This window comes from Dermacentor andersoni, chromosome 8 (assembly GCF_023375885.2).
Source record: "Dermacentor andersoni chromosome 8, qqDerAnde1_hic_scaffold, whole genome shotgun sequence".
NCBI lineage: Eukaryota > Metazoa > Arthropoda > Arachnida > Ixodida > Ixodidae > Dermacentor > Dermacentor andersoni.
Genome location: NC_092821.1, coordinates 88112364 through 88136056, shown reverse-complemented (window position 1 = coordinate 88136056; position 23693 = coordinate 88112364). Strand labels below are relative to the sequence as shown.

Below are 23693 nucleotides of genomic sequence, written 5' to 3'. Positions count from 1 at the left end.
TTAGCCAAATTTTTTTTCGTCCCTTCCACTAGCCAATGGTCCTACAACGATCTCCGCTCTCCAGTGCTGGCCTAGTGCAGAGTCCAGCACATCCCGCTCGCCGAGCTCGTGCACAAGACACCGAATCTGCATCCACCAACTCCTTCTGCGTCAATAACCTCAGCTACAGTATGAACACTGTCTCTTCCTGCTCTCTGCCATGCAAACAGGTTGCTGCCATCTTCCTGGGCTAGCAACCTGTCGTCCAATCGGTGCGCTATTCCAGAGCCTGCAGCCCATGCCTCGGATTCGGCGACTCCGTTGTCAGAGCCCGCGTACCCTCTTGGTGACACGGGTACCGGGAGACCTCAGGCGCTGGCAATCTCCACGGCTTTCTCACTATCATCAACGGCCCACGACAGCGGTGACACCGCAGACCTAGAACCGCCTCCCACGCTGCATGCCATCGGGTCTACCTTGACACTTGCCATTCGCCCACCGACCAACTCTCCATCCGAGCCATCCATGCCGTCCGGGAAGCCCGCTCAGCACCGTAGATCGGTTGCTGCGGACTCCGCTCCCGACGTCCTGCTAGCCATCAACAATATAAGCTTTCCTATATGAGCTTCAGATTCTTAAAATGGAGCTTGTACCTTAGGATATAGAATGAGCGCTTTTTATAACATCATAAAGTTTTCATATTTCGCAATCACGGAGGACAGAAACAGCTTAAACTAACTTGAAAAAATTAAAGCGATGATGTTGTTCGGGGCCAAATTTCCGGTTTAAGCATTTTGCAGTCATTGAGCTTGCCTTCAAGAATATTTGCTTTGTCAAAGTGTGGGCCCTCCAAAGTATATGTATCTCTGTAGCGCATAATATTGCTCGGAATTTAATAGCCTTCACATGTTGAACAAAAAAGAATGTATTAATTATAGGCGTAGTGAATTATACTGTGTTACCAGTTTTCTTCTGCACACGTTGTCATAGAACACGCTATTGCAGGCGTATTTTCGCATGTTTAGGTGAATAAAATATTTAATCCTAATACTTATGCAAACTGTCGCCCCAGCATCCAGCGCGATGAAACCCGAGAATGAAGCAAAACTCCTCAGAGTAAAATGCCGCCACTGCCTCCTGTACAGAAAATCCTTTTTTAAGCGTAAGCATTTCTATGGCTTCCTGAGGAGGAAACCCGCTAGTGCGTCCGTCCGTCCGTCCGTGCGTCCGTCTGTCACGTAAGACGAGATCGCTTTCAAGATAGGGCCCTCGCGTCTCGCTTCAATGCGAACTAAGCGGCGCGAACAAAGCACACACGAAGCTATCAGCACTCGGTGCACCCCGTCCTCACCACAGATAAATTTCTTGATAGGGCCCGCGCGTCCACGCCATACGCAGCCGCATAATCGGCGAGAGCCTAGCACGTAGCTGCCGCCACAGAACGGTTGATAATGGTTAGACGCGGATAGATAAGGCGCTCATGAGCGATAATGAATTTTAATGATCAGAACGTCATTAGCGCACCTAACACCGCCCCCTGCAGTAGTTTGCTTGCGTCATCAATTCACCCTGCGACGCCGTCCGCAACTGTTTTTGTCGCCGCAGTGCTGTCGTTTATACTGATGGAATGAAGTTTCATGACATTCATAACGACACCGGGCTGCGTGGAGATGAGCAAGTTGCACAAAGGTTATGCATACTTAGACAACTCCCAAAGGAAATCCTGCGTAAATTTTTTCCCGGCTATTCACTCATACTGTTTTTGTCTTTCTTCGCCTCCTTCGGATATTTGGTGGCTGTTATGATGTCGCCAGTGATCAGTTTCGAGTAGATTATTACTTCCATGTCAAGGACGGCATGTTTATCAGTCGGCGGGTGTGGGGTTCCCTTTAGCCAGTGCGGAATTTATCTCTTCCGCGCGGTCTTTGATGTTGGATCGACGAGCGCGCCACACACGCACTCCAATTGAGGAGTATGCAGAGAGTAGTAGTAGGGCCGTTACCTGCCTTCGTTCAATAAGAAAAAAACTATTTATTGCGAATGCTTAAATTCATTTATCTTGCCGGCAAAGTAGTTTTGGTGGCCTTCACTTTACGGGTGCTCACAATCTACAATATATATAGTGATTGATTCCGAACATAATAATTTTTTTTGTTATAAACCTCAGTTCGTTGTAGACGCGTTTTACTATACGAGATACTGGCAAACTACCATGTATACTATTAAAGCGCTTGAATGAGTTTCTTCTACGACTTCATTATTGTTTCGTTAAGACGGCCGTTTGGTTGCTTGGATGGTTGCTTGGTGGCTATGATATTAGGCTGCTAAGTACGAGGTTGCGAGATCATATCTTAGCCAGGCGGCCGCATTTCGATGAAGGTGAAATGCGAAAACACCCATTTACTTAGGTTTAGGTGCACGTTAAAGAACATCGATCAGGTGGTCCAAATTTGCTGAGTCACCCACTACAGCCTGCCCCATAATCAGATCGGGGTTTTCGCATGTAAAACCCCATAATTAAATTATTCGTCAGGTTTTATAACAAGTCTATTCTGTTCGCGAAAACGCTTTAAAGGGGTGGAAGAATGTGGCTGCGCAACATTGTGGGGTTCAGAATATCATCAGAACGCATACAAAAAAAAAAAACGATGCTGTAGTGAAACCTGTGCCCTGCTTATTGCCCCTAGATAGGTTTCCGCGTGCAGCGAGATCTAAGAGGAAATTCTTTTCATTCTCTGATGTTCGTAGCTTCCCTATGAGAAAAGTCGATGTATATTCCGCGCAAGCTGCTTGCTCTGGCCTATTTATTGAAAATGCGTGCTTCCCTCTTCCTTTCCCATGCTTTTTACGCACATGTTTACACGAGAAAAAAGGGGGTTAAGCGAGTAGCCCGATTTTTATTAGTCATACCATAAGAAGCCAGAAAACACTGATACCAAGGACAACATAGGCGAAATTACTTGTGCTTAATAAATGAAATTACGAAACGATAAATTAATGGAAATGAAAGTGGTTGAAAAAGCAGCTTGCCGCAGGTGGGGAGCGATACCACAACCATCGCATTTCGCATGGGATGCTCTACCAATTGAGCTACCGCGGCGCCGTTTCCCCGTCCACTGTCTTGGGTATCTATGTTTTCTAGTACAACTCTGGGAGTGTTAGCCAGCCTCCACCTTTTTTCATCCACTTTCATTTCTTTTAATTTATCGCTTTTTTAATTCATTTATTAAGCACAAGTAATTTCCCCTATGTTCTAAAATTCTAATCAACAAAAGTGCGCCATACCAACTAGCTCAGCAATTTGTTTTATAGAGAACATTTTTGTGGCGACGGGGCCGTTTTATGTGTGTTCTTTTCCGTCTTTTCCGTACTTCAATACATCAATATCAACAATGTTTTCACGTTTAAGAGCGCACCTCCTAGGCGTCCGTTCCTGCGTTTCGCTTCGACGCCGTCCCTCGCTGTAACTGAGCGAACGAGCCCAGTGAAGAATGAAAGATCGAACGCGGAGCGCGGCGGGGGATTAAAGACGGCGATACTAAAAAGGTCGCGAGGACGAAAGCGGAGGAGGAAAGTGGAGCGGAAACATGAGGTGAAAAGCGGAGAAGGAGGGTATGGTGAAAGCGTAACAACACAGACGAAGGAAAACTCAGGACGTCACTCTTTGTGAAGCTAAGTGAAGCCGGATGTTGGCGTTGCTCCGCCATCATACCGGGCCAGTTCTCCTATCTCGTTTACATTTCTCGCGAAATCACGCCACGCTGCGCGCAACCGGCCTGCTCGGAAGCGCGCTCCGCAGCAATACTAAACACAAGGATTTAATCGCGATGTCTCATTGCATTATCGTTGTCGACGTCATGTTGAAAGAAGTTCATAATGAACTTCGCAAGTTGGGCCATGAGGTCTAATTGGCTGCTTTTACCGGCTTTTATGAAAATAAGCAAGACTTATAACGCCAGCCAACTGAACTGTTCTCATGAACCGAAGGTACCGGCTGCTGCCCAATTCTTGAGTAGCAGACTAGAGCGCACTAGCTCAGGTCGACCTCTCTGTCTTTCCTATCAATAAATTCTATTCATCATATTCATTGAGCTTTTAAAAAAGGTCCGGTTTATCACTGCCTTCTACTTACATTTCTGTGCTTGCGCTTTCTGGGGTTCTCAGACGAACTTGCGAGCTTGAGGTATGGCGATACGAAAAATATGTACGCATTCTCACTGCACTGCAAGAACACATTTGCTATCCATTTGGAGTTCATGAGCACAAACACATATTCTCTCTGGGACTTGAGGAAACGTCGTGCTTTATCACGTACGTCGTGCTATAACGTCGTGCTAAGCACGTACTGTTCGTGCAGAACAGTACGTGCTTAGAACCGGGCTACGTGCGACCATGCAAGAACCGTTTGATGTATTCACAGGCGTACTGCATTGTGTGGAGCCTTGCTCACTCTTGCAGCGCATCCGCTAAACTTCACTTCTCTGTGCTTCTCGCGCGCACTGATAAGATACGCCTGCGGTAGGCAGGATTCCTTCCTTAAGTCAAAGCAGCTGCTTCTTTCCCATCTTCCCGGATGAAGCACCGACTGACCGGCGCACAGTGCCGAGGGTAGCAAAATGCACATATTCTACGTAACGCTCTATCAGCACGTGTACTGAGGTACACCTGTGCAGTTGTGCATGAACCTCGAACACGCTCTGCTTAAAAGACTTTGTGCTGTCGCGAGTACTGCGAGAAACAAGTAACAGTTAAGCAACATTTGTTTTAATGTGCACAAAAGCAAGTTGTTACTGAACACGAATGTTATAAAACCAGGACTATGCATTCTTGCGTAAGGCGCGTTCTACGTGGCGCAAATGCGAGAAGTCAAAAGCAGGAATCATTGACCTGCAAGGCGTTCTGTGTACAGATTCTAAAACGCATCAGTTTCATCCTGCGATGGCACGTTAGCATGACTCCGCCGAAGAGGGCAAAATTTCGCGCCGATATTCCTTCGTCCGTTGCTACTGCCGTCGCGCAGTACATTACGTACAGCGTTGAATACGCGTTCGCATCACGAGCTTTAGTTCCTCCGGTCCCATCTGGCCACAGCAACATCCGGGAGAGCACGGTCCAGATAACAGAGCGCAACAAAACACGGAGACTAACGCAAACCTGCCCACACGGCGCCTTTGCCACGGTACGAAACCTACGGAACAACACGTGTGAGCGCACAGAACCATAACAAAGCCGCCATCGTGGCCCGAATGACGTGGCCGCTACAAAAAAAGAAAAAAGAACACACAGCAAGAAACGAAGGAGAACCATCTACATCATTTCCTCCACACTTTTCTCCTAGCACACTGACTGTGTAGGGCCTCTCCTCAGTTTTCCTTCCTCCACGCGGGAGAAGAGCGTAGTGCCGCCCAAGACGAGCTCTGCGGCAACGACTGCTACAGGATGGCGTCACAGTAGTGCGCCATCATCTGTTCATCGATGGCAAGCGGCGAGCGCGTCGACTGATGCTATATATGAAAATAAAACGCTGCATCAGCGGAGGTCTGTCAGCGTCGGCTGCTATGAATCGCGCCCAAGCGTTACCAACGTGCTCTCTCTGGCGATCTCCCAATAGCGAGGCAGTCGTGCAACACTTAGCTTGGCTTTATGTGTGGCGCACGAGACAGATTGTCAGCGCCAACCAATATATTGTGATATGAAAACATGTATAGAGCTGCACTCAAATTTCGTATTAGGTAGTATCGTAATCGCTGGTGAATTTTTCAACGGGCAGTTTTCATGTTTCTTTCACGGGAGGGAACCTGAACAATTTTTACGATTTGTACAAACATAATGAGCCGTTTGGGTAGGTCCTTCTGATCATTAAGTGACACATTTAACGCAGCACATAAAGTTCGTAACTAGTGATCGGAGTTTAAATATGTGCATTGCTACCGATCGCAGCGGTGGTGCTACCTAAATTCTCAGCCGCCCCTTCACCATCTAGGTATGTAGGTAGCGGGCGCGCGATACGTCAGTCGTGAGAGCTATCCGATTGGCTGCCCACATTGCGATGCAAATGTTTTTTCCACGTTTACGGTGAGCAAATATTGTTCGTAATACTTGGAATGTTGGTTAATTTATTTGTATAGGAACGTAACAGAAAGAGAATTTACAAAGTTAAGATATTAATCGTTATACTAAAGTAAATGTCGATGATTCGTAGCTTTATAGCGATAAAGAACAGTTTAAACAAAAAGATATGATCAGCGAAAATGCCAATGGGGACACATGGGGCTCCATAGAAAATTCATGTGGTAGCTTATGGTAGGGATGGGCCAACTGAAGTTCTCGGGAGGGCCAACATGAAATTTGGGGATTGGCCAACTGAAATGTGTGGGTGGGCCACGATACCATTGGGGGGTTGCCCAACTTAAATTCAGGATTGGGCCTACTTAAATTTAGGGATTGACCTAGTTAAAATTTGGGGGTGAGCCCGCTTTAATTTTGGAGGTGAGCCAACTTCAATTTTGAGGATGGGAAACTTGAAGTCGGGGGGTAGCCCACCCCTATTTTCAAGTTGTCCCACCAGCAAATATTAAGTTGAGCCACTCCTAAATGAAGTAGGCCCGCCCCCAAATTGCAAGTGGGCCCCCCGCTACTATAAGCTTCCCGGTGCATTTTCTATGAAGCCCTTTATGTATCCCTGTGGGTATTCCATCTAATCACTCTTTTTATTGGTTTGTATTGTTCCTAATCGTTAATAAAGCTGCCATTCATCTACATTTATACTATTATATCGAATAAATGTCCTAAGTTCGCAAATTACGCATCTCTGTGCAGATACAAGGCACTACACTTTACGCGCGACGGAGCTGGGGTACTCGTCATCGAATGCTTACGCATTAATAAACTCGAAATTTAAAGCGCAGTCACTCCTGCTTACTGCTACCACCTAGTACCTAATGCTCGTTACATAAGCTCTCTTGAGGTTAAGTCCTATTCGAAACAGACACATCGCAGTAGGTACAATCAGACCACACGCGTATGTGAGCACAACTCGAAAGCGCTGCAAGATAGCGATGACATCCCTGCCCAACTACACGCAGCGACGCGCCAATGAGTATTTAAGGCGTAAACTTAACATGGAGACACGTGTAATGCAGCGCATGATGTACTGTACGTGCACCTTCCCAATGGTGCCCAAACGAAAAAAACGCACGACATACAAGCGGCCCTAAGCAAACAAGGAGAAAGGGGTGCTTACAGGTAAAATGGTATTCCCGGCGTTTTTTAAGACGATGTGTACCGCTGAAAGCAACGCATGATTTCACTATGACCTACTGAGGTACTGCAATGTTCTAGAAAAGCATGCCACAATCATTAAATACCATTCCAACAGCAGCGCGGCAGCACACTCCGTGCTCTGGTACGGCGACTAACCACCGCGGCGCGGGCGTTTTGCTCCTAGCAAGATGGCGGTGACCTGCTTCAGTTCTTGTGAGTCACCTGCACTCCAAAAGTTTTAGTATATAGCCTCCTTGGAGCCACCGTGGAAATGATGGGGAGTACATGCATTTGTCTGATATTCATGCTTGGGACTTCAGATGTTCTTGTGGACTTGTTTATTGCGCTTTGTATGCCTTCATTGTCGTAAATTTCATAGCAATCTATACTTTTCTAAGTGCCAAAGACGCTGGGGGGGGCACGCGCAATCTCTACTAAATGCAATGGTCCAGCTTGTAGAAGTCGCTAAATCGAAAAATGCCAAGCGTCTCAAGGCACTGGTTTTCTGCGATAAATTCATAAAGGCGTTATATGTCGCATGTTGGTGCATGCGCCCGTGGCGTAATGTTAAGTTTAATACTGTTTATTTTATACCTTATTACGCACCACAATATTGAAAATGAAAAGTTTACAAAGTCACGAAGCCGTTTGAAGCCAGAAGGACAAAGTTAGGAAATCCATGTACTTCCTAAGTTCCTATGCTGGCTCAACCGCTCCCATTGCAGTTCCTGTAGACACTAGCGCCGGAGTTAACTCTAGAAATTATTGTATGAAACTATATGGTTACAATGCGCTGCATGTTAACGCAAGCTGCGTGGTCAGTGTTGGTCTCGAGGTTTGTTTTTGCGACACTGTCACCTTGGGTGCTGCATATATTTTGACACAATGATGTGGGGCTCCCGGACAGCCGGACGGCGCACGCAAAGGTCCGCACAATGAAAGACTATGAAGCGCGTGAGCTGCACATTCTTCTTCTGGCCCGCCGTTAGAGAGAAGCGTCGATTTTGTAAGACTCCGTCTTCAATCTACGTTACATTTCTCTCGTGGAGGTGCAGGGTACTTGCTACCACTCCCAGATCGAACATCTCCTACAAGCCCAGTACGAAGTCCTGTCGAGCGGACTCCAGTTCACGTACGGATAAGCCGCCGACTTCAAGGAGTGCCACCTGAGCACGAGCCTCTACCTAATCCAGTCAGAAGGATGAGTACATCAGTTAGGTCTTCTTCCTGAATGGCACCGACCGAGGTCGTCCTTAATCAGCTGCGAATCCCTACATCCTTCCATGGGGAAACTTTCGAGGATGTTGAGGACTGGCTCGATCACTTTGAGCGCGTCGCAGAATTCAACGGCTAGACCCCAGAGCGCAAGCTACGCAATGCCTACTTTGCCCTCGAGGACTATGCACGGACATGGTTTGAGAACCGTGAGGCGGCCCTATCGACATGGGACGAATTCCGACGGCAGCTAATCACATACGCCAGCCTCGATCACAAAGAGCGTGCTGAATCTGCGATTCAGGCGAGAGTACAGCGGCCGAACCAAAGCGTCGCAATGTTTGTCGAAGATAGGTGCCGACTTTTCCGACGCGCGGATCCATCCATGCCGGAAGAAAAGAAGCTCAGGAACTTGATGCGCGGCGTCAAGCAAGAGCTATTCGGTGGCCTAATACGCGACCCACCAAAGACCGTTGCAGAGTTTCTCGTGGAAGCCATATCAATAGAAGAGACACTGCAGCAGTGAACAAGGCAGTACTACCGCGACGTGTCGACCCTATCGCGTGACTCTCTCGCTATACCCTTGGACAGTACCGACGCCTTGCGGGAACTGATTAGGCTTGTTGTTCGAGAAGAGGTTCAAAAGCTTGAGGTGGCTCCGGCATCGGTACAGCGACTCGCTCTGGCTGAGGTCGTCCGGGAGAAAATCGGGCAGGCAGTACAAGTCTCGGAGAAAAGCGAGACAGCACAGTACGAGGTACGGCAGCCACAGTCTCGCATGTCGTATGCGGAAGCTGCGCGAAGTTCGTTGTTCCCGACTTTTTACGATGTGCGCGACGTCCCGTATTTTCTTGGTGTGCATGCCGTTGAACAAGGAACTGGCGACTTCAGGACTCGCCGCGCGCCATTCATGCCTGAAACACGACCACCCCGCAAGAGCGACGTATGGCGCACAGCAGACCGGAGGCCCTTGTGTTTTCATTGCTATGAAGCCGATCACCTTTACAGGGCGTGTCCTTACCGCCGAGCTGGGCTTCGTGGATTTTCACTGAATGCGCCGTGCCTTCGCAATGGCGAACACCCCCTGGAGATTGAAGCCTACCTCGCGGAGCCAAGGACCTCGTTTGCCCTACAATTCCGTGTCCCGCGGTCACCGTCACCCGCCCGAAGCAGGTCTTCCATCCCCATCTTCACACCAAGTGCAGCAAGGCGTCGCTCACCCAGCCCTGCCTTTTGGGAAAACTAAGCCCAGCGACCTGCGGAGGTGAGGTCGCTGACGTTGCGAACGCTGAAGATCCTCCACTACGACGACCGCGATATCACGTAATTGAGACGGAGAGAAAGCAGCGTAGTTCCGTGTCAGTATCTTGCGACGTACCCATTACCATAGATGACCACGAAGTCACGGCGTTAATCTACACGGGTGCAGACACGTCTGTTATGAGCCAGAATCTCGCGCGTGTACTGAACAAAGTTTCGACGCAATGGACCGGAACTTAGATTCGTACTGCAGGAGGGCACCTCATAACTCGAATGGGCCGGTGCACGGCACGAGTCAACATTCGGGGCTTCACGTACATCAGTGACTTCGTCATTCTTCCTGAATGTTCAAAGGACCTTATACTCGGCATGAATTTTCTTCAGGCGGATGGTGCCATCATCGACCTGCAAGAGTCTAGAGTCAGCTTTGCTACTAGCAAGCCATAGCGAAGAGTAATGACAACGGCCGTGACATCGCGTTTCGCGTAGCTGACGATCACGTCACGTTGCCGTCCAAGAGCAGCGGGCTTACCTTTGTCCGACATGGAGGACGACGCCGAAGGAATTGCTGAGGCAAACATCCCCCTGCTTCTTGAGCGCCACATTTGCGCTGCCAGAGGGCTTCTTCAGGTGCGCAACAAATGTTCAGCCGTCTTGGTAACAAACTTTAGCAACGAATATCGGCATGTCCCGCGAGGAACGACAATCGCATTTCTTGGCGAAATGATTGATGTTACTGACATCGCCACATTAGAAATCGCATCGTCTCAGCAATCTGAATTACCCACCTAAAATAACGGATTCACGTTAACGCTGCTCTGCCAGACCATCAGAAAGACCGTCTACTGAGTCTCGTGAATGAATTTGTGGACTGTTTTTCAACGTCGTCCAAAGTACGGCACACGTCCATCACAAAGGAACGCATTATAAAGGACGAATCCGCCCGCCCTGTTCGTCGGCATCCTTACAGACTGGCTCCAGTGGAAAGGGAAGCAATCAAGGATCAGGTGAACGAGATGCTCCAAGACGACGCGATCCAGCCGTCCACAAGCCCGTGGACCTCCCCTGTAGTGTTAGTCAGAAAGAAAGACAACACACTACGCTTCTGTGTAGATTATACAAAGTTGAACCGCGTCATAAAGCGCGATGTTTATTCATTGCCACGCAACGACGACGCACTGCATCGCCTAGAAGATGCTAAGTTTTTTTCTTGATTTGATCTGAAATCAGAGGATTGGCAAATCGAAGTTGATCAACCGGATCGTGAAAAAACAGCGTTTTCGACACCTGACGGGCTTTATGAGTTCAAAGTTCTCCCCTTCGGTCTCTGTTCCGCACCTGCCACCTTTCAGCGTATGATGGATACCGTGCTTGCTGAACTCAAATGGAAAACCTGCCTCGTATACTTGGACGACGTCGTCGTGTTCTCGAGCATGTTTGAGGAACATCTCGCAAGTCTTGAGAGTGTTCTTGCGGCGATCCGTACTGCCGGCCTCACCATCAAGCCTGAAAAATGCTACTTCGGGTTCCAAGAGCTCAAATTTCTTGGACATGACGCTGGTCCTAAAGGCGTCCGACCAGACCCCGACAAGTTAGCTGCCGTAGCCGAGTTTTTGCCGCCCACAGACAAGAAAGCTGTCCAACGCTGCCTTGGTTTGTGCGCATATTATGGGCGCTTCGTCAAGGGATTCTCGAGAATTGCTGAGCCTTTGACACGGCTTACACGTGATCATGTGCCTTTCATTTGGGCGGACGAGCAGCAGCAGCCGTTCAATGAATTGCGCAAGCGCTTGCAAGCGGCCCCAATACATGCTCATTTGGACGAATACTCTAACACTGAAATTCATACTGACGCCAGCAATACGGGTCTCGGCAAAGTTCTTGTGCAGTGGCAAGCTGGTGCTGAACGCCCCATTGCTTATGCAAGCCGCAGTCTCACCAAGGCTGAGAAAAACTACTCAACCAATGAAAAAGAATGCTTAGCGGTTGTGTGGGCAATTGGTAAATTCCGACCCTACTTGTACGGTAGACCCTTTAAGGCTGTCAGCGATCACCATGCCCTGTGCTGGCTTGCCAACCTTAAAGATCCTTCAGCCAGACTAGCCCGCTGGAGCCTGCGCTTACAAGAGTACGACATTACAGTTGTCTACCGTTCCGGAAGGAAGCACAGCGACGCCGACTGTTTGTCGTGCGCCCCACTCCCTACGACGTCCTCGGACCCTGACCATGGCTTGCCAATTGTCGGCGTTATCGACGCCATAAAGATGGCTGAGCACCAGTGCGCTGACCCTGAGCTGCTGCCGCTGATCGAGCACCTTCAAGGAGCTGAATGCGTCTTACCTCGGTCGCTCGTGCGCGGCTTATCATCGTACTCTTTGCCCAACAACGTCCTTTACAGTAAAAACTGCGGAAGTGGTCCAAATACTCAACTCCTTGTCGTACCGTCGGCGCTGCGCCAAGACATTCTGCAAGCCTGCCATGATGAGCCATGTGCGGGACCCCTGGGATTCGCTAAGACATTAGCAAGGATACGCCAGAAGTATTACTGGCCCCGGCTTTTTCCTTCTGTGCAACGGTACGTGAAGACGTGCCGTGATTGTCTGTGCCGCAAGAAACCACCTGTTAAACCAGCTGGCTTTCTCCCCCCTGTGGACCCTGCTCAAGCACCGTTCCAACGAATAGAAATGGATCTACTTGGGCCATTCCCAGTGACCTCTTCGCGCAACGAATGGATAGTCGTCGCTTCGGACTACTTAAACCGGTACGCCGAAACCGAAGCTATTCCGCAAGCAAACTCGTAGGAAGTGGCCAAATTCTTTGTACGCCACATCATCCTACGACATGTTGCACCGGCTGTTCCCATAACCGACCGCGGTGCAGCATTTACAGCCGAACTTATGGAGGACGTTCTCCAGCTGACGCATTGCTCTCACCGCAAGAACACTGCGTATCACCCTCAAAACAATGGATTAATTGAACGCCAGAACAGGGGCCGTATTCTGTAGCGGTTCCTTTGGGAACCGGTTCCCTTTGGCTGTTACGTCTGGATTACGTCACTCGGAGAAAGAGTGGAACGGGGCGGCGTGAGGGGAACCAATCAACGAGCGGCGGTCTGCCGGAAGATCACGTCATCATTTTTGTTTGTACTTAGGGGACGGTATAGCAATTGAAGGATGTTGCTGGTTTGATAAAAAAACATTGGTTTGTATAGAACACTTGCAAATATATTTTCAGTAATAAATGCTAGCTTGCGGCGCAGACCGCTACTGGTAGTTGTAATTTTATTTGTGTTGTTTTCTTATTTAGTCGCTAGGTGGTGTGCCATACGTTATGCAAACAAGTTGCCTCGCTTTGTTTACGTTTTGGACTTGCCAGTTAGCGCGCCGAATCCGAAACTGGGTCCTCATGTTTGAGCGAGGCCGCGCGATATACTCGTGTCATTTGTTGAAGAGCACCCCTACCTTGCGAAGGCGTCGTGTGTGCTGGGTCAACAGCTGACGGCGGCGCGCAAGGAGGAGCTCTGGCAGCCAGTGACTGCCTTGCTGAATGCTGAGGGCCCGGCAGTGAAAACTGCAGCCCAATGGCGCGGCGTGTGGAAGAAAGATGTGTATAACGCCCGCCGTGATGCAGCCGCCTTGCACGCCCAAAGCAGGTAAGCACACTCGTTGACGGAGCTTTTGCGCACCATATTCTAACAAACGTGTTAATCACAGAGGAACCGGAGGAGGCAGCCTGCCCGGACCGCGAGGGCGCGTCCTCTCCCTAGTTGGAAGGGCGAGCGCCATCGGAGTCTGCCCGCCGTTCTTCGAGCCCGACGAAGAGGTGAACATCAGCGCATGGGTTTCAATAGGTCAACGCCAAGTCGACGCGCTGTCGCGATTTATGGCAACACACACGCTTTTAATTTTTCAACTTTGCCCCGTGCGGTCCGTTTATGGAACGCACTACCAGATACCATTGCATGCCAATATAAACACACTGCATTTCGCAATCTGCTAAACGATCAATATGCTGTTTCAACCGTCTAAACACGTCATGTCTTTTGTAATTTTCTTGCATTTTTTCTACAAGTTAAAGAATTTCAGTGGTCCCAATTTCTTTACAATACTTACTACTGTATAACATGCAAAAATGTTTACAATGTTATTATGCTATTATGTTGTTGTTTACCATTTATTGTTATTGCTCTACATATTGTATTTGCTAATGTAATAATTTTCCATGTTCTGTGCGTACTCCTTTCATTATGCTGCAGTTTATTTCTTTCCCGATTCCATACTAATATGTTACCGTATTTCCCCATTTACACTATACCTTCTCGAAGGCCTGTAAGGTACATGTAAATAAATAAATAAATATTTACAATGTTTGCAGATGACTGTATAGTATATAGGGTCATCAACAGCGAATCTGACCAACAAGCACTACAACACGATTTGGATTTGATTGCCATATGGTGTGAAAAATGGAAAATGTCACTGAATGAGAAAAAGAGTGTCCACGTCACCTTTACCTGGAAGAGCTCATACGACAGCAATCGTAACACTATAAATAATGCTACTCTTGAACAAGTGTCAGAATATAAATACTTAGATGTATTTTTTTCTGCTGATCTAAGGTGGAACAGACACTTTACTCCTGTTAGGAACAAGGCTGTCGGAGCATTAGATTTTTTGAAACGTAACTTTAGTAGCTTGCCACAGAAACTTAGGGAGCAACTGTATTTCACACATGTGCGCAGTACACTGCAGTATGCGTGTGTTTGCTGGGATCCATATGCTACAGAACCTGTAGATAAGCTAGAAAAAGTGCAGAACAGGGCAGTTCGGTTTGTCCTTGGCAATTATGACAGGATGCTTAGCATGACAGAAAGCAAAAAAGCATTAAATTGGCATCTTCTTGAACACCTTCGCCGAAATCTCAGATTAAAATTTCTTCATAACATATACCACTCTAATACGGGGATAGCCAGGTAATTGTATTTTCAGCCGCCCACATATGTTTCTAAAAGACGAGATCACAAATTAAAAATATGTGAGATTTCTTTTGACCCTCTATTGCATGAATTATGAAAGTCATTTTTTCAGCTTTCATTATTGATTGAATGAACAAACATGACTGTAATAATAAAGATAAAGCTTTGTGCCAAATATGGCACACCATGAAGATGGCTGAGCGCTCTTGCTGCCATGGGCGGAAAACAAAGCTTCGCGGACGGTGGCCTTTTAATGTGATGTGGGGAATGAAATGAAACAGTTGTTTGCTGCGTTCAGGCACAGATGAATGTTTCACTTCTTCTATCTTACCAACGACTTGTTTGTGCAAGGTGGCCGCTTACATCTTTGTTTCTTCTCGTCAAATTCTGGCCAGTGGCTGACTTGGTCAGATCGGTCGTCTTTGGGTGGCATTGCGGCCGCTGGTCCCTGTGCTTTTTTGACTTGAACATGGAATTCGATGTCCTGACTAGAAGTCCTTCCTGGTCGCTAGTTGGGTAGGCACTTGTTATGCGAGGTAAGGCATTCTGCAATTTCTGCTTTTAATTGAGCCAGCGGTAGTACTTGTCTCCTCCTAAGCTGCTCCTGCACCCTCCTGTACAATACCCATGCTGTTAGTACCGATAAGTCTAGCATAGGCGTAAAAATTCGAAAGTGCCATTTCTTCGACATCTGATATGTATGCAGTAAAGTCCAAACAGAGAGTCCAGCAGGTCGACACCACCCATGTGCCTGTTATGGACATTTACTACGCTGGGGCAATCAATTTCGCGAAACACCTTGGCGGAGGTAAACCAGCGCTGAGTCTTTTGGACTGGATCTCTCCCAACAAAGCTCGACAGAAATGTCACGGCGCGGTTGTCGTATCAACGCACACACGATAACTCTACGTCATCTATCGCGCTTGTGAGTGCCTCTGAAGCACCACTTCCTTTACATTTCAGTTCCTTTTCACTTTTCAGGCAGCTGTTTGGTAGACAATTCGCCCTCACTGTACCGATCGTCAAAATTACATCTTGTGATAGAGTGACCTGCAGCTTCGGGCTATTGAACAGATGGCAGCACGTTACCATGTTTTGTATTTCAAGTTCATACTGTGCCAAATATGGGACACACCGATTTCGGTTTCTCTGCTGTAGTTGCAGGCAAAATTGAGAAAACTAGTAACTGCCTTGAATTGGCGAGGCCAAAAAATATGCCAAAATAATTTTTCTACGTTTCTGCGGTCGAACTTTTCAGAGAAAAAAAAAACCAATTGCTCGTGTTTGCCCCCTCCGAGTTTCACGTCGCATCCCAAAATCTACTTCACCTCTGTTTTGCGTATCACTCAAGAGATGGCAGCACTTGCCCATAATAAGTGCGCATAACTACGAGATTTACTCTGACTGTATCACATTCTCAACTGGGAATCTCACACACGCGAAAAAGAATGGTAACCGGTATGTGCCAAATATGGGACGCCATGCAATAGAGGGTTAAAAGCGACGCTTTCTGCTACTCCTTCTATGTTCGTACTATAAGAGACTGGAATACTCTACCACCTGACACTGTCTGTATTTGTTCAAATGATGATTTCTTCCATGCTTTATGAGTGTAATTCTGAGTGTTCATTTATATGAGTTGTACCCTCCCTGCTGTAATGCCTGAATGGCGAAGCAGGTACCCAATGAATAAAATGAATAAATAAAGAAATGTTTCATTGTCATGATTTTGTTTACATTGTTGCACCTTGTTAAGCAGCAATTACGAGCATTATGTGAAATCATGTGTGCAAGAAATGCAATGTTGAAGCAACTCGTGAGTTTAAACAAAGCAGTAGTAAGCATGAGTGTCTGCTATTTAAAGAAATCCTGCTCCAATAAGTGCTTGACATGTCTCGTTTGTTGCTATACGTTTCAATATGTACTATACAGATTGCTGACGACATCTTAGTTGCTGTGTAACTCATGCTGCTCTTGCGTGTCACACATGAACAGACATCTTCAGCTTTGGAACAATGCATACTGCACAGTAAAATAGGCATTGCAAAGCAATATTCAACAATGCAAGATTGGTTGCCATTCACCTTGGAAATAACCTTTATTTAAAGAAAATTCCCTGGCGAGACAATATTCAAAAGCACAGTGAACAAAGCAAAGGAGTAACATAATGGCACATGGTTATTTGTCGCTGCATGTGTATCTGTCATGCTCAACATAGACAAATCATGTGCTTTTCACTACTGCAGTATGCAGCATACTATGATTAGCCACATGTGAGCACACGCAATGTGTTATGTTGAAGTGCACGGCCTATTTACTTTTATGAAAATAAAAATAAAACATGCTACACCAGCACATGTCTCCACCTCATTTGCCAGCGAATGCGCCGGCGCACACTTTGCAGGTAGGCAATGCGCAAATTTCTGGGCAGCCGAAACACACCAACTATGGATTCACGCACCGCACGGCCTCTTTGAAACAAAGCTCGAGAAGGCTGTACAGGGTGCGCCTGCTGTGGCACCTGTACTTGAAGCGGCACTTGTGCCTGGGCTGGCTCCTGTGCGCTCTCGTCATGTGCACCGTCGTCACCTGGGTCGTCTGGCAGAGGCACGCCTGCTGCAAGGCAGAGGTTATGCAGCGCTGCACAAGCTGCAACAATAGTGGCTGCTTTCTGAGGCGAGTAGTGGAGCACCCGATACCTCTGCAGGCATCGGAAGCGGCTCTTGACGACTCCTATGCACCGCTCAACGGCATTTCGCATTGATGCGTGTGCCTCATTATAGCGCCCCTCTGCCGTGAGGCGATTTGGGTGACCAGGCACAGGAGTCATGATCCATGGCTCTAGCGGGTACCCAGAGTCCCCTGTAAAGTGTTGCACGTCAGTGAACGAACGTGGATACATTAAGGCACAATGCAAGAACACAGTCTACGCCAGGGCCCTTTTACAACAGCAGCGGGTCTTGGATTTATTTTTGCAATATCTATCGAACATTGACCTTCACAGAAAGTTGTAAAGAAAGTTCGACTCATTTTAAAGAAAAGCCCAATTTCACCTGTTGTCTCGGCTGCAAATCTCATTCTCGGGTTAAGTTGGACATGTAATATTTATTTCATACTCGTGGTTTTCTGCTCCGCTCATCCCATTTGCTTCTCCCTAAATGTACATCCTCCACTAAAACTAATTAGCTCTTCTCTCTTCAGAAGTGTTATTTTATAAAACACTTCTAAGGTCTACTCTCGAATATGCTGCCAGTATCTGGGATCCTTACTCTACTTTTCGTACCTCTTCTCGTGAAGGTACCCGAACTCGAGCTACCCGTTTGATCCTTTCTAATCACTCCAGCACCACATGTTGCTGCAACAAAAAAAAATTGCAGACATTGTGACACAAAGAAAAATAGCGCAACTTGCACTATTCTACAATACATACTACACCGATCACTAACGTCGATGCCGAAAGTTTCACGCACACGCTTATTCCTTCGTTCCAAGGACAGTGACCAGGAACCAGCTACCCGAGTCCATTGTCACCAACCCTTTTCCATCATACTTGAAAACTGCCATTTTGACGTGTTCTGTAGAATTACACCCCTGCCTGTAACGCTCCACGTGGCATTCAGTGTATTGAAATTAATAAGTAAATAAACAGAATAACATGTCAGCTGTTGTATACATGCTGGTAAAAATATCTGCCTTCTAAGAGAGACATGTTTCTCTCGATAGTCGCTGCAGGTTCATTAGGTACTGCTGCATTCACAACACATTTCTAGCAAATCACGCTTTCTTAAAGCTTGCTAGGATGCAAAACTATTTGACTGTGTATGTTTTACATGTGGAAGAAGCACTGCTACTTTAGGTGCACTTACCAAGCAAGACTTCTCCATGAAGTAACAGGCCACGAGTGAGGCGGCGGCGAAATGCAGAATGCCTCCAAACGAAATAATCGTGGCACGATCCCGGAAACCGTGGGTCAATTGCCAGGATATTCAGCTTTGCATCACACACCTCGTAAGAGAAAGCAAAGAGAAGGTGTCAATGCCACTGCAACAAATATCTGGCACAAACTTTTGCTTACAACACTACTTGCCAATCAGTTACTGTTCAGTCAGCCAACACAATTACAGAAAAGGAGATATCAACATACGCAGTAGGCAGTTGAACTAATCATCAGCATGATAACAATGTCATCTTAACCTACAAATGCAATGTTGGCATGTGTACATGTGCTCATGTATGGCGTGCGGTCACAACACAATGTGCAAAATAATTCCTTTGGTTTCTTCCGTCCATATTGTACAAGATTCTGCTAGAGAGTGCCACCTGTGTTTTTTTTCTTGTTTTTCCAGACAAAGTGCCTATTACAAGCGAAAGAACGCGGAAGTGGCAGCATGTGCCGTATTAACAGCTAGAGCAAATGGGTGTCCACACATTCTCATTCTCCCTCACACCATTTTCATTGATGGGATGCTCCTTTTCACGTTTACAGTCTGTTGGCCACAATGCTTTAGTTTTACGTCGAATAAGAATCACAAGGGCTCGTCTTCTGTTAGGGTCGCTCGCAGACGAAGACTCCCTTCACTGCTACGGCGTCTATTCCGGTTTAAGTCGCGCGTAATGTGTTTACATTGTAGCATCGAAATGGCTATTCAACTGTGATTAGAGAGCACTGAAAAAGTGCGGCCGGGTTCTATTGCCAAGATCAAAGTCGTCATTACACATACAACACAAACGCTACTTTCTCGAATAGGAACGCAAGTATTACCGGCAATTGATGAAAAATAACGAAACGAAGTTTTTTACAACGTGCACTCGCGCAATCACATATCGAAAATATTTGTCAATGAACAATACTCACGACCATGCAGTTGAGGGCGTAATACCCTTTACGGCTCCAGTACGATTCCGTTTCGCCGGGGCCGAGCTTCTTAGGGCGAACGATGGCTATCAGACTCCCGTCCACACATCCTAGAACTCCTGGAATTTTTCCACGGCTAAGAAAGCCTTCCTTGAGCCTTCCTTGACGGCGGCTTTCTTTGCGCCGTGGATGGGAATCTAACCCATCCTTTTTCTTTGCCCACAACCGTAATGGCCTTGGCGACGGCTGTAATGATCCGGCTGACCGAAGGCTGCGACAGTGCAATCGCTTCTTCATTCCCGACGCACTGTTGAAAGCTCCCGGTGGCAAAAAACCGCAGCGCGCACAGCACTTTCATCGTAGTGTCGACACCACGAAATCTTTGAGGTCCGAGATGTCCTTCCAGCTCATCGCAAAGACGTCACACTATGTCTTTGGAGGGCCTAAAATGCCTTCGAAACTCTTCTTCGGCCATGCCGAACGCGTCGCGTCGTTGCCTCTCGTCGCGTCGTTGTCTTTCGGCACTCCCCAGAAACACAACCAAAGGAGCCGCCATTGCCGTCTCTGTCTCGTCTCGTCTAGGTGCCGGCTCGTCAGCTGGCGCGAGGTTAGCCGGCAGCCACGGTTGCCCTAGCAACCCTCGACATCATGCTCGCCCCCGCGCGCGACCCTCGAGAGAACCACTTCTCCGCGGTTCCTCTCCTAGCAGGGAACCGGTTCCTTTCCAGAAGATTGGCAACCTGTGTGACGTCATCAAAATTTGTCGTCCCGCCCACCAGGGATGACGACAACGAAACGCCGACCAATGGCAACAGCCCAAAGGAACCGGTTCCCAAAGGAACCGCTACAGAATACGGCCCCAGAACGCTGGCTGATATGCTCTCCATGTATATCGATGTAGAGCACAAGACGTGCGATGAGATTTTACCCTATGTGACCTTCGTGTATAACACTGATGTACAGGAGACTACACAGTTTACGCCGTTCGAACTTGTATACGGGTACCACGTCACGTCAATACTTGAGGCCCTGCTACCTCTGGTTGATAATAGCCTGACCAGCGAACATACGGAAGAGTTCGTACAAAGAGCCGAAGAAGCGCGCCAGCTTGCTCGGCATTGTATCCGGAGCCAACAGCATACCGACACCCTTCGATACAATAAGGGTCGACGCGACGTCCATTACAATACCGGGGCGTTCGTGTGGGTCTGTACGTCCATCCTATGCCGTCTACTCTCGGAAAAGTTGCTTCGCCAGTTATTTGGTCCCTGCAAGGTTACACGCCGCCTCAGTGACGTGACCTACGAAGTCATCCCCTACAGTTCTGACCCCGGTTCGCTCCGTCGTCGTCCTCGCGCTGAAGTTGTTGATGTAGTGCGCATAGAAGCCTACTCTGCGCGTATGTGAACGCCGAGGTGTACCTGAGAAGCTCCATTTCTGGTCGGTGAAAGTACCTTTTCACGCGACCGAGATGGTCGCTTTTCGCATGGGGGTGCAATTGACCCAATGATGTGGCGCTCCCGCACCGCGGGACGGCGCGCGCAAATGTCGGTGCCATGAAAGACGATGAAGTGTATGAGCAGCACATTCTTGTTCTGGCCCACCATCAAGACAAGCTTCTATTTCGTAAGACTCCGTCCTCAATCTACGTTACAATATAGAGCTTATACGTTACATTAGAGCATAGAGGGCAAAGGCCTGTCGCATACTTCTCCAACTACCCCGGTCATGTACTAATTGTGGCCACGTTGTCCCTGCAAACTTCTTAATCTCATCCGCCCACCTAACTTTCTGCCGCTCCCTGCTACGCTTCCCTTCCCTTGGAATACAGTCCGTAACCTTTAATGACCATCGGTTATCTTCCCTCCTCAATACATGTCCTGCCTATGCCAATTGATTTTTCTTGATTTCAACTAAGATAACATAACTCGCGTTTGTTCCCTCACCGAATCTGCTCTTTTCTTATCCCTTAACGTTACACCCATAATTCTTTCAATAGCTCGTTGTGTCGTCCTAAATTTAAGTAGAACTCTTTTCGTAAGCCTCCAGGTTTCTGCCCCGTACGTGACTACTGGTAAGACACAGCTGTTATACACTTTTCTCTGTGAATAATGGCAACCTGCTGTTCATGATCTGAGAATGCCTGCCAAATGCACCCTAGTCCATTTTTATTCTTCTGATTATTTTAGCCTCATGATGCGGATCGGTGGTCAGTACCTGCCCTAAGTAGATGTATTCCCTTACCACTTCCAGTGCCTCGCTACCTATCGTAAACTACTGTTCACTTCCTAGACGGTTAAACATTGCTTTAGTTTATTGCAGATTAATTTTTAGACCCGCCCTTCTGCTTTGCCTCTCCAGGTCGTGAGCATGCATTGCAATTGGTCCCCTGAGTTACTAAGCAAGGCAATATCATTACCGAATCGCAAGTTACTCAGGTATTCTCCATTAACTGTTATCCCCAATTCTTCCCAATCCAGGTCTCTGAATACCTCCTGTAAACACGCTGTGAATAGCATTGGAGAGATCGTATCTTCCTGCCTGACGCCTTTCTTCATTGGGATTTTGTTGCTTTGTTTATGGAGGACTACGGTGGCTGTGGAGCCGTTATAGATATATTTCAGTATTTTTACATGTGGCTCGTCTACACCCTGATTCCGTAATGCCTCCATGAATGCTGAGGTTTCGACTGAATCAAACGCTTTCTCGTAATCAATGCAAGCTATATGTAAGGGTTGGTTATGACAAAGAGAATGAAGAGGAAAGGCTGGGAGGTTAATCAGATATGAGTCTCCGGTTGGCTACCCTACACTGGGGATGTGGAATAGGGGTTAGAAAGATATTCCAAGCATTTCTCTATCACCTGATTGATGGTGTGAATATGGTCTATTGTTGAGTAGCCTTTACGGAATCTTGCCTGGTCTTTTGCTTGACAGAAGTCTAAGGTGTTCCCGATTCTATTTGCGATTACCTTAGTAAATATTTTGTTGGCAACGGACAGTAAGCTGATCGGTCTATAATTTTTCAGGTTCTTGGCGTCCCATTTCTTATGGATTAGGATTATGTTAGCGTTCGTCCCAAATTCCGGTACGCTCGAGGTCATGAGGCATTGCGCATACAAGGTGGCCAGTTTTTCAAGAACAATCTGCCCACCATCCTTCAAGAAATCTGCTGTTACCTGATCTCCCCAGCTGCCTTCCCCCTTTGCATAGCTCCCAAGGCTTTCTTTACTTCTTCCGGCGTTACTTGTGGGATTTCAAATTCCTCTAGACTATTCTCTCTTCCATTATCGTCGTGGGTGCCACTGGTACTGTATAAATCTATGTAGAACTTCTCAGCCACTTGAACTATCTCATCAATATTAGTAATCATATTGCCGGCTTTGTCTCTATTCTGTGTCGATATCTGAATTTGTGCCTCTGGCAGATATTTAACGCACTTATCTACAAGGTTACTGGTCTAATGTACCCGGTCATGCTTTCTGGTTGTACTAGACTCCGCCTGACTGAAATGGCATTGGCCCCCGTGTCTCTCAAGACCGTAGTCTTGCGTCCTTGTACCTCGCTTTCCACTACAGGCATGTCCTGGTCTATCTGTACATCGTCTCTTGACTTCATGATACGTGCCGTCTTTTCTACAGACCTAGTCCTGCATTCGTCTGCCTTGTGACCTTTCTTTTAGCATAACTGGCAAACCACTAGCATTTCCTGACGATTATCTCTCACCCGGCCGTTAACCGCTGCATGACCTAACCGGTTACATAGAAAACGTCTCTGGGGTCCCCTTCGTCTACTACACTTCCCCTGGCTCTTCGTTTCTTCTACTGCTGTCGTGTGCGCATCTTTGTCACGTTTTTCCAAATTTATCAATCCCTGTGCCTCTACGAACTAATCTGTTTGTTCTGCCGTCTGCTCCACAGTTTGTAGTTTTCTTTCCTTAAGGAATATCGTCAAACTGCTGCTACAGCTGGCAAGAAATTGTTCACCCACGACCTTGTCGCGAACCCCTTCATACGTTTTGTTCGCCTCGGACAGCTCTATTCATCTCTCGAAATAATTTGTTAGCCGACATGCGAACTGCTTGCCTGTTTCTGAATTTTCAATCTTACACGACCTAAACTTCTCTCGGAACCCTTCTGCGGTTAAC

The 23693-nt window shown here is 47.4% G+C and overlaps 2 long non-coding RNA genes across 2 annotated transcripts; one reads left to right on the top strand and one right to left on the bottom strand.

Moving 5' to 3' along the window:
- Nucleotides 1-12704: 12704 nt before the first annotated feature.
- Nucleotides 12705-16403, top strand: LOC129386455 (uncharacterized). Its single transcript, XR_008613834.1, has 2 exons — nt 12705-13369; nt 13431-16403. It is a non-coding gene; the product is annotated as an uncharacterized lncRNA (long non-coding RNA).
- A 368-nt stretch (nt 16404-16771) lies between these two features.
- Nucleotides 16772-20402, bottom strand: LOC140219839 (uncharacterized). Its single transcript, XR_011896086.1, has 3 exons — nt 19548-20402; nt 18559-18697; nt 16772-17554 (listed from the first exon to the last, which is right to left on the bottom strand). It is a non-coding gene; the product is annotated as an uncharacterized lncRNA (long non-coding RNA).
- Nucleotides 20403-23693: the final 3291 nt, after the last annotated feature.